The following is a 12,929-nucleotide window of genomic DNA, read 5'->3' as shown; positions in this document are numbered from 1 at the left end:
AAACGCTAAGCACAGGCAATTTAGCTCTATTTGCAGATTAATTTGTGCCCACCTGTGATGCTTGGTGTGCTAAGTAGGTACATCAGTTTTAATTACAGACCTCGCAGAGTGGGTTTAGTTAAATTACAGTATTAATTATCACATTTACCAGATATCAGAGTGACAAACGGTTGTGGAGAAGCACTTCCCTCAAACCTCCTGTTTCTCCAGACGATGGCCTCACTTCTGTCCTTCAAGCAACCTTCAGACAGTTGGATATGATGGAAAGCTTTGTTTCTTTAATGCATCTGAAGGAGAAACATCTACCTTGATTCATCACCTTCAGATGACTACCAGAGATGTCGTTTCTGGAGCTCAAAACCTTAATTTTTAATGGGTTTTGACATTTCACGCTTCAACACAGAACCAGCTCTGATGCAAAGTTTTGCTGCCATATGGTAAAAATCAGGCGAAATATTTTGAAAATGAAGAAAACACCTCACAGAAAATCAAAGTGGTTACTCCCATTACAAAGGGAAAATAAGTGGCCTTTGTCCACATCATTACCCTCTTCATTCAGTCAGCTACATTAATCTCTTCAAGGATAATATGATTCATGCTTGACTGCCACTTCACTATAGTCTACATCTGAAAGAGAAAATAGCAACCTTTGACCCATGGGATCATTACAACTAGAAGATATATAGAAGCATGAGTGATCACTTTACGACATCAATCTTCCACATGTTTATATGAGATCAGCATTATAGTTCACAAAGCAATAAAGGAAACAAGAGTATTTCACCTTTGGAGGTGGATCTAGTCGTTGTAATTTCATAGAGAGAAAATATCAGCAACATTTATTAACAAGGTAGAGAAGCTGTGTTCATAATTTAAAGGATAAGGCTGGTAATTTTCTATATTTTCCTTATTGTCAACAAATCTCGTGAAGAGCCAAACCAACAATGAATTGATCATGCTCACAAGTTCTCTCTTGTACAATGTACAACGGAGTGCGGAGTCAAGAGGTTGTGATACGTAGCTCTGTAAACTGAACCGTGTTCCCACACATGCGCAGTGGCATCTGCCTTACAAGGAACTACTCTCCGGAGACTGAAAACATGATCGCTGTTATTTATCTTTGGAGCCGTTTCCAAACAAACTACCATGCCCAACTCTTTGAGGTGAAAGAACATGTCATATAGTGCAATGGTGTGGCTCACTGATGTGTTTTTAATAGTTTTTGGATAACAAAGCAATTACACCTCAGAGGAATAAGATATATCAGGCTTTGGATACACTCACAATACTTGTAGGATCAATTAATTGTTGGTTTGGCTCTGCACCAGAGATTTGTTGACAATAATGTGATAACACTGTTACAAATACGTAGGTGGCTGCTGAGCAATTAACCTTATAAACAGTGCTAGCAACGTACTGAACGTACTACCTAATTGATGACAGAATCAGTGCTAGACATGTGGGCGGTATATGTTTATTTACTGATGTATGTACTGATGTGCATTGGAAAACACTGAAAACGTAACTTGGAAAAAACTAATTACATAGTCAGTGACTTCGAATTTTTGAACTGAACAAGACAATTTGAATCAGCAAAGTGATTTGTAATATCCACCTCAATGTGGGGGGTAATGTGCTGGACTATTTCTTGGCTGGGTGCAGTGACTTCCTGTAGTCTCTGGTTGTCTGACAACCTCACAGTGACAATGATTTTGTTACTTTGGGACAGAGTCAAGCTATTTTTTTCCTTACGTTTCCAGTCTTTGTGCTAAGCTAAGCTAACTGGCCACTGGCTGTAGCTTCATATTTACTGTACGGACACGAGAGTGCTTTCGATCTTCTCATCTAACTCTCAGCAAGCTCTCAAACCACAGTATCCCTTAGGTATAAGCATAGACATATAGGCATAGTAATGCACAGTGTTCAATAAATTCCACAGTCACTATCTAAGCTAGGAGACAGACACAGGCTCTGTACAGAGGTCCAAAGCAGAGCTGAGATGTGTCCAGGACTGGAACTGGAGAGGGAAGGTCCTCATTTAGCCCTTGGCTGATGTTCTCTCCCACCAAAGTACTATATTAATCATAATCACACAACACCATTAGACTATGTCATTCTATTAAAGAAATCACATTATCATACATTTCATTAATTAAACTCAAACCCAGTCCATCCACTCTGAGGAGCGCCTCATCCAGAGGGTGAGAGCAGGAGACAGAGGTGGGGAGGACAGAGGACAGAGGAGGGAGGGAGGGAGGGTGGGTGGTTAGCAGAGGGCAGGACACTTCACCACTCCACTCACCATCTCGCCAAAGTGAAATCAAGGGGACAGATTTGCATGTCACGGGCTCCTGGTGTGGGGTTGGGCCGGAGGCTTAGACAATAGCAACTGATGATGGAGTTGGAGTGAAGGAGTCTGGGAAGCTAAAATATCCTTCTGACAAGTGTTTGCATGATGGAGAGAAGTATGAGGAGGACATTGAGGAAGAGGAGAGGAATTCCCTCCTTACAGGTTAATCACTTGCTGGGTCACAAGGTGATCCTGTATGGCATGATGAGGGATGCAGGAGCTGCAATGCCTCCTCCCTGACACAAACACACCTCAAGTGGCTGTGAAGAGACACTAGTGTTACTGATACCTCTTAGACAAGAAAATATGCACTTGTTCATGCTTTGAATGCAGCCCCAGGCCTCTTTCATGTTATTTTTCATCATCTGTATTTACACTACTAGTACACTGTAGATTTTACCAACATAAAAGGTGCAAAAGAGAAGTTAGATCCAGGTGAACAAAAGGAAATGAGAGATACAAGTTATGTTATTTATTGTGTTATACACATACTGTACAAGTGCCCAAACCAAAAACCAAAAATATCACTGTAGTGGTGAAACCTTTGTCAAACATGAACATAACGTCTTACATATAACATCAGAACATACATATAACAAAGTCTAACATATAATGAAGAACTCGTCAGAAGTGATTGATTATTTATATTAAATGTAGCACCAAAATAATAATCTTACAATATAATGAACAGAAAAAAAAAATGAAATGGACTTCAATATTGCATAAATAACAAAACAATCTTTTGTCTTTAGGGAGACCATTAAACCTGCCTGTTTCTTTATGTTAGCTAATGGTAATGTCCCTGAACTTAACTGTGCACACATGAGATGTTATGCATGTTAAAAAATTGAGTTATATTATAGGAAAACATTTTAAAATACAAAAGAAACTGTGTTTAGGAAAAACTTTTTTGTTCATGGTGAATTTTTACAGTGATGAAAAAATCCTGTGCGACTTCAGTCAGCGTGATTGCTCTGTTAAAATATCATCCGATATTCACAGCCAACAAAACAGTTTTCTGAATAAAAAGCGAGCTATTTGCTGAAAGTCATCTTACATTTTCATATTTTTGTTATACACAAACCAGATGAGTTCAGTCATATTCCTTCCCCTCTTTTCATCTGTGTTTTCCAGCTCTGAACAAACAATCCACTCTTTCTTTGTCTTTTTTATCTTTATAATATATTCTCTCTTTATTGTCTCTTCCTGTTCACTCTTTTTTTTTTTACTCTCTTCATCCCTCCCTCCATCTGCCCGTCTTCCTCCCTTTGCCTCTCCCTCTCTCCATCTCTCCGGGTCTGATTAGCATGTGTAGTGTATGTTCCGTCACGCTGTAGTGTTGACCTGTGCTGTCATCTCCCTGATTACCTCCCTGATTCACTTTCCTTGTTTAGTAATGTGCAATCAATCATAATCAATTAGCCAAAATGTTGAATCATTAAAACCATTATCATTAATTAAAATAATTATCACTTTCTGCCAATGCTTCATTACCAGTGTTGTCTAACGTGTCTGCCACACACCAGACTTTCCTGCTCCTGCTTTTTTTCTTTCAGAAGTCAGATTTCTAAAGTTCTTTTTAAAGCTCTGTTGATGATGTGAGCTAACAAGCACTGATTGCTTTACTTTTTATAACAATTGGAAGTAGATTTTCTCTAATATGCACATTTCACAAAGGATTTGATTAATTGTATGATCCAAAATATATATGATATACTGATGCAATAAGAAAAGTTTTACTTGTGCAATGCTATTACATAAAAACATTTTTCAAAAAGAGCTTTGTTTAAAAGTCTGGGCATCAAGTTTGTCTAAGAAACTCACAGCACACAAGCAGCTCCTCTTGACATGAACTGAAGTGTTTTCTCACTGTGTCAAGGATTCTGATCTCCCCCTTTTGCAGCACTGCTTTCTTTCTCTCACGCTTGACCAGAAACTGTCTTTTCTTCCACCTCAGACCTACTAGAGCCCTGTTCTTCTAAAGGACAGAGCAGAGATGAGACAGGGGAACCTTAATGATGTGTAAACATCCAGGGAGAGGCAGCGCGCTCGTCTAAAAAGCCCTGAGGGGGGAAAAGAGAGGCAACATGCAGCTCACTTAGCCCAGCACACTGCCTCAACCCGAGTGGTAATTCCAGACGATTGTCAGCCCGCTTCTCCTCTATGCGCCTGTTGAAACCTGGAATAGACCTGTCACTCCCTAACCCTCAATAATTGCTCGTGTCAAAATTTCCTTGAAAGTAGGCTGGAGCCCCTGAGGGTGAGAAGGATGCAACTGAGTGTATGTGTGTGTAAGAGATGTGCGAGTCTGTGTGGGCGTCTGTTTTTCCAGCCCAACCCACTGGGCAAAGAAGGGTCTCCTCGCTCCCCTGCCCTGACACTGTGGAGGAGCATCGCTCACTGCCACCTGGGGAAAGCAGGCGTCTCATTGGGGTCATGCCACCCCAGTGGAATGTGAGTCAAAAGGAAATGGGCCTGAACATTGCACAGTATCCCCAGTCTGAGCTCCATTAAGCTAGGCATCCTCACTCTGGGATGGATGTCCATTATTACGCAGAGCACAAGGACCATCCATTGAGTTCATAGTCACCCTGCTTCATGCCCTACATCACTACATCACTGCACTAAGGCTGGAGAATAATGAGCTTATAGTACCCAGAAAAGGAATGTTTTCCTGTATTTTTGAATCTCTAAACAAATAAAACATGAACTCATGTGCAGTAAAAATAATCAGAAATCATGCACTAATTCACACCAATATCAGTCAGTGGGGATGTCTGTCTGGCTGCTCCATCCCTCTCAGCTCTGTCGATGCCCATCACACTGCCTGGTCTGAACATGCGGCTCCCCACTCTTCCTCCACACCAAGAGGCCCCTCAATCCTTCGATGGAGCCCATCCTGCCCACCTGATTGCATTATTCACAAATGGTCTCCAGGAGTGGATGTAATTGTGTCTCATTAAAGGTTATGAAGTGTGACAGGAGGCGAATGAAAATGTTCAGATTTGACCAAAAGAATAAAGGAAAAATGTCTTCAAAAGCAACATATGTAGTGCATTTTTTGAAGCCATATAGCTACACACTGTACAGGTGGGCATCTTCTGACAAAAACCTAAAAAACAAAGTGAGTTTATTTTTAGAAACATACATTTGAGACAGAAATCAGAACATGAAAGCAAGCGTGTTTCACAAGAACACAAGACAAAAAGACATCCCACTCAGCCCTGGTTGTCTCTACTGTACCTCCGCCTGTTTATGATGAAGGGCTCTTTTTGGTGTGAGAGTGAAAGAGACAGGCTGGGCTGGCTGTCATGTCATAAAGGATGCAGTCAGTGAGAGCAGACATGATTTCATGGCTAATGATTCCCGCACTAATATCAGTGTGGGCTGCAGAGGGGATAACCAAGTTGAGCTGTCTTAGCTCAAATGATTCAATTAGGCCAGCTGTCCCTATTTGTCATGGCTCAACTGGCTTCTAGATTACCTTTCCAGAGTGCATACGTGCCTCTGCATTGAACTTACCAGCTCAACAGTTTCAAAAAAAAAAAAAAAAGCAGAAAGAGAGAGAGAGAGAGAAAGGAGAAAGAAAAGGGAGTGAGGAAGCGGTGGAGGGGAAGAAATGAAACAAAGAATGCAGTAATAACCACATTATCCACTTAAACGCTGAGGCCAATTACAGAGATAAATGTGACTTTTGTTTTGCGGTGGATCCTTGTTGTGAGACTCAGAGCGTGCTGGAGTGACTGGAGAGACAATACACATGGAAATCTGATCACTAAAGAGCATAAAATACAAGAGCAGAGACGATGTGAAGGTCAAGAGATGAGAGACACGGATGAAGAAAGGAGAGGAAAGATGAAAAAATGATGAGTGAAAAAGCACCTTGCAATCTCCTAAAATAATAAAAACTCACCTTTTCTTCCACAGTTGCTTACTTTAAGATGATTTGTAAAAATTGATCCTTAAGCTGTCTCAAATATAAAAATGTAAAAAGGCATAGAAAACACTCCTGCTCCCTCACCTTTCCCCACAAGCCTCAATTAGGTGTGTGATAAATATTAAATTCAAAGAAGCATTAGAGTCATTAGCATTGATTGAGCTGATGACTCTGAGGGCGATGTCTTCTTCCTTTCACTTTAATGTAGTTAAACATAAATTTGTGCCAACTAACCTCATCAGATCTAATTAACCAAATTGTCAGTTTTGGGTCATGGAGTGGAAGACAAGGATCGGCACACTAAAATGGTAAAATATCTCGTTTATTAAAGGTAATTAGTTATGTTAGCATTATTAGTGCTGTCAGTTTTGCATGAGTGCACTGTAGCACCTATAAAACAAGAGAACTACTGTATCTCTCCGCCACATACAGCATAACGCAACGTATAGCTCGATTAGACATGTCTTCTCACATTGGGAATAAACAACGTCCCATTAAAAGCAGGGACATAACATGCTCTGCGGATAGTGTGCTCAATGCTCACGCGACCATGAAAACACAAATGATGTTCCATTTTTCACTTCTTCGTGGCTAAACAACAACATCGCATTACTGCACTCCACAGAATGTCAACATTAATACGAGGAATAAAAGGTTATATCCTTGTGGGAGAGATCTGAGCAGCTTAATGGGACCATATTCCTTAAAGATGCTCTGTGTGTGCTTCCACTGTGCTGCCTATGGTCTGATAACAATGTGAGTGGAGATAATGAGATAATACTGCTAAGTACATTACTAGAGCTTCTCATCCTTGAAATGATATGAATGATGTGTGTTTATGGGAGAACTGAATAAACTCCTCCATCACACCACAAAATAAGAGAGATTCCACTATGAGTGATTCAATCTAAAATACTATATGTGCTGTTGTGACAGGATGCTGAGACAAGAATAATGCAGGCAACGTTCATTAAAAAGTATAAATTAACTCGTAGCTCATTGACACAAGGGGCAGAAAAATGTTGTAATGTCTCCAGTGAAGTAAAAGAGTGAAAATTTGGTATAAAATACAAGAATAGTAAAAACAATGTGGAATTTTTGCAGAAGTGATTCAACGGATGTCTATTATTTCTTGGGAAACTGTTGGATAATGAACATTGTATTTGTAATTACTTTAATTAGAGCTCAGGATGTGTTCATGTCCTGTGGAAAATTTGAGCTTCATGTTACCTTTCATGGCATGAATGTTACGTGGGAACTTCACCAAAAAGTTTTCTTTGATTTCATGGTTGATGCAACAAATATCTACTGAAAACTTTAATCATGGGGCCCTGATGGCTAAATGAGTTAAAACATGCAGTTAGATGATTCCTATCACATGTGCATGAAACAAACAAAATATCCCCCAAACAAGCTTTAATTAGCGTGTTAGCAGAAACTCAGATATACAAGAATAAAGTCAACAGGGAGCAAATTTATTTATGTAAGACTGAACTCAATAGTCTGAGGAAAGTCATGACCTCTGAGTTTAATCTTAAAATTGTGAAATACCAAATATTTTTTCTCAGATCATGCTGTTCAAAACTCTCTTGAAATTTCGTCACACCTGACATCAAGTTTAACTCACAAGCGGCTTGTCTACAGTCACTGGTGATTTCGTCTCCCCTTGTGCTGAACTGAGCACTGCGGAGAACGAGGGCAGCCTCGCCTCTGAGCTGTCAAAGCTCTGACTGGGATCAGCCTTATTACAATGATTGAGAGAACAGGCCTTTGCAGCAGAAATACCATCCAAAGGGAGCAGAAAGGCCACATTCATACAACTGAGTTCACACATTTGTCTTCATTAATCCGATTCTTTTCTGTTTTGTCAGTTTTGCTACCAAACAGTTACACAGTTGTACAGTCAGTGACCAGGTAAAAGGACCAGATATTACCGGAGGTCATAAAATTGATACAGTAAATAGGAGTGCTTCATTTTGTGGTCTATCTTGTTAGCTAAGAAGGTCTCTCGGTAGCTGGTGTTGACTCTTTTAACACTAAGAGTGTGATAATAGTGACATTTAATGTAATGAGTCAATGATTGATTAATTATTATTATAGTTATTCTTATTACTATCTAATAATATAGCATGGTCTTCATCTATTTTCCTCTTGACCTTCAAATAGTTGTCTTAAAAGACAGTGAGATGACTTGGAAATGAATAGTTTTAGATTAATTTAGCATATGTTGTCAGCATGCTATTTTGCTGTTGAGCTCTTTACCACTCGGGCCAAATAGTGACTAACACCCAGACTCGACAGGCCCAGGAATACAGAACGTCATTACTGCCTTATCTTTAGAGATGGAACGAGGTGTCAATGACACTTCTGCTGCATGCAGGCAGCAGCTGAGCTGTGAGATGTCCTGGCACAAAAACACAGTCTTCCTGGCCAGAGCTTTGTAGCCGAACTCTCAGTATCTTTACCTTTTAATTACAGGAATATTCATCGCTTATAGAGTCTACATATGATACAATTTTGTACCAGTTCTGACTGGAAAATGGTTTTGTTATATTTAGCTATTATTGAGAGTTTAGCACAAATGTTCTGGACATGATAGTTTCTTCTCTCCTGTAGAAGAGCAAAACAAATCATTTTTGGCACATAATATTTGCTTTTGTGCCGAGAGTTAGAAAAGAAGATCGATATCACTAATATTTGTATGATAAATATGAATCTCAAGGAGATGATTAGCTTAGCTTAGCACAAAGACTGGAGAAAGGGGGGAACAGTTAGCCTGGCTGTTTCTCCTGCTTATAGTCCCTCTGCTGAGCTAAGCTCCTGACTTGAGCTTCATATTTATCGTACACATTAGCGTGATATTGATCTTCTCATCTAACTCTCGGCAAGAAAGCATATTTTCCACAATGTACAAACTGTTCCCTCAAATGTTTTTTTGTGGATTCAAACTGAAACATTCGCAGAGCTTGGTGTACCAAAAAAGTTGTATTTCATGAAAAGCTGAATGTGAAAAGATAATGTAGTTAGGATCTGTTGTAATTTCCTTATATTTAGCAATATGTTCATTTAACCAACTTCATAATCATGTCAGGGGCTTTACAATTATATAAACCACATTTTTTGGCCAGAATATCACTTATGGCCTTTTCTAACAATCTCCTCATGTGTCGTTTGGGAAGAAGAACACACAGGATATTATAACACAACGTGAAGGTTATAACAGGTGATATCATATCATTTAGTCTCGTCTTTGTTCATGTACTGTATCTGCTCTCCCAGATTTCCTCCTGTATCTGAGTTCAGTGCCTGGCTGGAGAGCAGAGAGACTCATAAAAAACAAAACCTCTTCACCTGCTCCCTTCACCCCTCCTCCTCTCCTTCATGTGTACCTGCAACACTGGGCTGCACTGCATCATGGGTGCAGCTGAGGCCATGCCAAAACCCAATTTGGATCGTGTCCAGCACTTCATTGGAAAGTAATGGTTTTCACTGAACTGAGTTATGACCAGCTGTTTGCAGACAGTCTGTGACATACTGATGGAGCAGAACACCGTATGTTGCTTTCCAAATCAAATGATACAAGGAGTGTGACAGTGTGGAGAAACATCTGTCATTAGCAATTTTCAGCACGCTCCACTAATTCTGGACAAAATACGCCTAATGAAGTTACTGCAGGAAACTTCAAATATTGTCAGTGCAACAAGGCCATAAGAAGCCGGTGCTCACCAAGGCCTGTAATCTGATTCATTTTTGTGAGGAAAATACAGAAGGAGGAGGGTAATTGTTTTTGATCATGATGTTTTAAAATGCAAATCACAAACGTTCTTCTTTAATCCAAGAACAAAAACCCAAGAAATCAAGGACGAGTGGGTGGCTGGCTCTTCTTTATTGATGTCTCCTCCCTTGTAGTGGCACTTCATAGATGGAGTTTCCATATAGGGGGGAGGGGGGGGGCACAAAGGCTTTGATATGCATGGTTATCAAGTTCAGCCACCATATACATGAAACTGATAATGCTATCTGTCATCTGCAAAAGAAACACACAGAGGATCAGACTGGGTTACTTTCCAAGTTATCTCACAGGTTGTTTCTTCAGCGAATTCATTTTTAAAAAAATAAAATTTGTCTAAAAATGTAAATAGTAAAAAGTTTTATAATGACAGATTTTTGTTCTTTTATTTTAGCACTATGACAAAACACTAAATAGGAAGGCCTCCTCGTTGCCTTCATGGTTCAATATTGAGTTGAAATGCAGACTATAAGTCTAGCCCTAACAATATTCGTTTGGCTTCTCTGTGTTTTTAATTTGCCAGCTTCCTAGAACTGTCCTCAATTTATTCAGACTCTGCTGTGAGGATGAGAGGCTTTGTGACAGGCATCTCTGCTGAAAGTGGTCCTCTCCTCCAGAACAGTTGTTGTAGTGAGAAGTGTTAGAGACGGGTGGGCGTCTGGACCCAAGTATGCTGCTCAAACACGAGGCCTGTTGTCTATCTGGCAGCCATCTCCTGGCGGCAGAAGGGCCATAAACCCGCCTGTGTTAATTCTGCCGTAATTATCATGGGTGCCACATGTTCTGCAGGATGTCCTACCACTGCAGATCCACTCAGAAGTTTGCAGTGAAATCCTTCCACACTGCTGCTTAAAGCTGTGGCAGACGAGCGGATGCAGAGGGTGACAGTTGGCCATTGTGATTAGAAAGGGCTGCTCCTGGAGCCCTGCCCCACATCTCATTTCCTGTTGCGGCCCTTTGTAATGATGTGTTTTATGCGGTGCATGTTGGTGAATAACTGGCTGCACTGAGATGACAATAATCACCCATAATGCCCCTAGGGAGGGGGCGGCTTCTCTCAGGGACAACATTAGTCATAAATATGCAAAACGGCTGCTGTCCTTACTGCATGCTATTTCACAAACACGCTTTGTTTTAGTTCAAGGTTGCTCTCACTGTACAATTAAAAATATGTTATTTAAACTGTTAGAAATTTATAGAAGTTGATACATTTGAAAACAAATGAGACTCTTCAGTGTATTTTTGCATCACTGTGAATCAGATAATACAAAATCTTACACAAGGATGCACAAGACTAAACAAAGCTCAAGCAGAATAAGGATGTTTACTTGGTTGAGCAGTTTAACCAGAAATCCAGCTGTTTATACATCTGCAATATTAACACTACCCATTACTCTCTGCCTTAGTCGTCCTCTTGCTGTCAGAGCTGATAAGTGGTCCTCTCCACTGCCTCATCTTGAGTCTCGGTATCCCCCAGGAGAGTGGTGTCACTGCTGAGAGCCACAAGCAGCCCCTCTCAACCTGCCTCTTTCCGTGCTTTGGCAAGACTGCGTGGTTTAGCACCCTGAGAAATTGCACACTCTCTACCAGTCAGCGTGGAAGGCTTTGTGTCTCTCCCATCTTGACCTTCTCCCACTCCCGCGCTCCTGTCATCCATCTGTCAGAGAATGCTTTCTTCCTGTTGTCCTGTGATTCTGACAAGATCACCCACATGCTCCCATCGTGCTGTCTGTTCACAGGGAGACAAACTGCATACGCAGCCATTGTTTGTTTCACTATAGTAAACTGAATATCTGCATTCTTTCATATTGCACACATTCAGAGCTTGGATTACTATTTCTAAACTACAACATCAATCTGTATAGCCTCTTGCGTGATCACTAATAGAATGCATTGTTTTATCTGTGATAGTAATATGGTACCCTCTGTCTTTCCCTCTCAGTACACTCATCTGTATTAACAGACTGTCCTGTTTCTGGGCTCTTAGCAGGGAGAGCAGGGCAGTGACATCTAGACATGTCTGTCAGGTTAGTGGATGTCTCCCTGCCTAAATCTGCTGACGTTGATTTGTGAGCATAATGCCTGATTATAGGATGGGTGACAGATAAATTTTATCAAAATTAAGGCACAATTAAACATTTCATCTCCGCTAATTACTGGCTGTAGATTTGGCAAGATGACCATGTGCTGTAGGAAATCAGCAACCATAACACATTTTAATGGGGCACAGCTGTCTTACAGCTTGGTAATATTTGCACAGTGCACCAGAACTGTAATTTATGAGACAGAAAGAGGGAGAAAATCTGCATTGGATTGAGAGCCAGAATAGATTTTGAATTTATATTCTTTAATGAGGTTTGGATTTGTTGCTGCTGGTTGTTCCTTATTAAACACTGATGTGGATGTTGTGGCATCTTGCTGCTACTGGGAAGTGTGTGCAGTTTATTTAAACGTTCACTAAAGTGATGTTAATGTTGTACCTTTCAGCCTTGCACGTGTAACATTTTGATTTCTTTGATAAGCTGCGATGAAAAGAGAAAGGTAGCTGGCTTTTTGAACGTGCATGCTTTGCAGGCACTGGGCAGACATGATGGGTTCACGCTAAAGTAATCAGCCCCAGTATCCACTTGTGCCAAGGAATAAGCCTGGGAAATTCACCAAAATGTGGGAACAGCTTGGGAACAGATTGATGCAGAAGGGTGAAAAAGGCTGAGAGTGAGTGTATGTGAGTGCTGATACGGGTGTGTATGTGTGTATGTGCTCTCAGAGCTAATTCCAAGGCAAACAAGAGGAAGCTTCCTCTAAGTAACTCAGCTCTGGTGTGCTCCGATGATATGTCTCCGGTGGGGTCT

Source organism: Thunnus albacares, chromosome 21, assembly GCF_914725855.1.
Source record: "Thunnus albacares chromosome 21, fThuAlb1.1, whole genome shotgun sequence".
In the NCBI taxonomy this organism is placed as follows: domain Eukaryota; kingdom Metazoa; phylum Chordata; class Actinopteri; order Scombriformes; family Scombridae; genus Thunnus; species Thunnus albacares.
The sequence above is the reverse complement of the archived record's forward strand: the minus strand, read 5'-3'. Positions refer to the sequence as shown.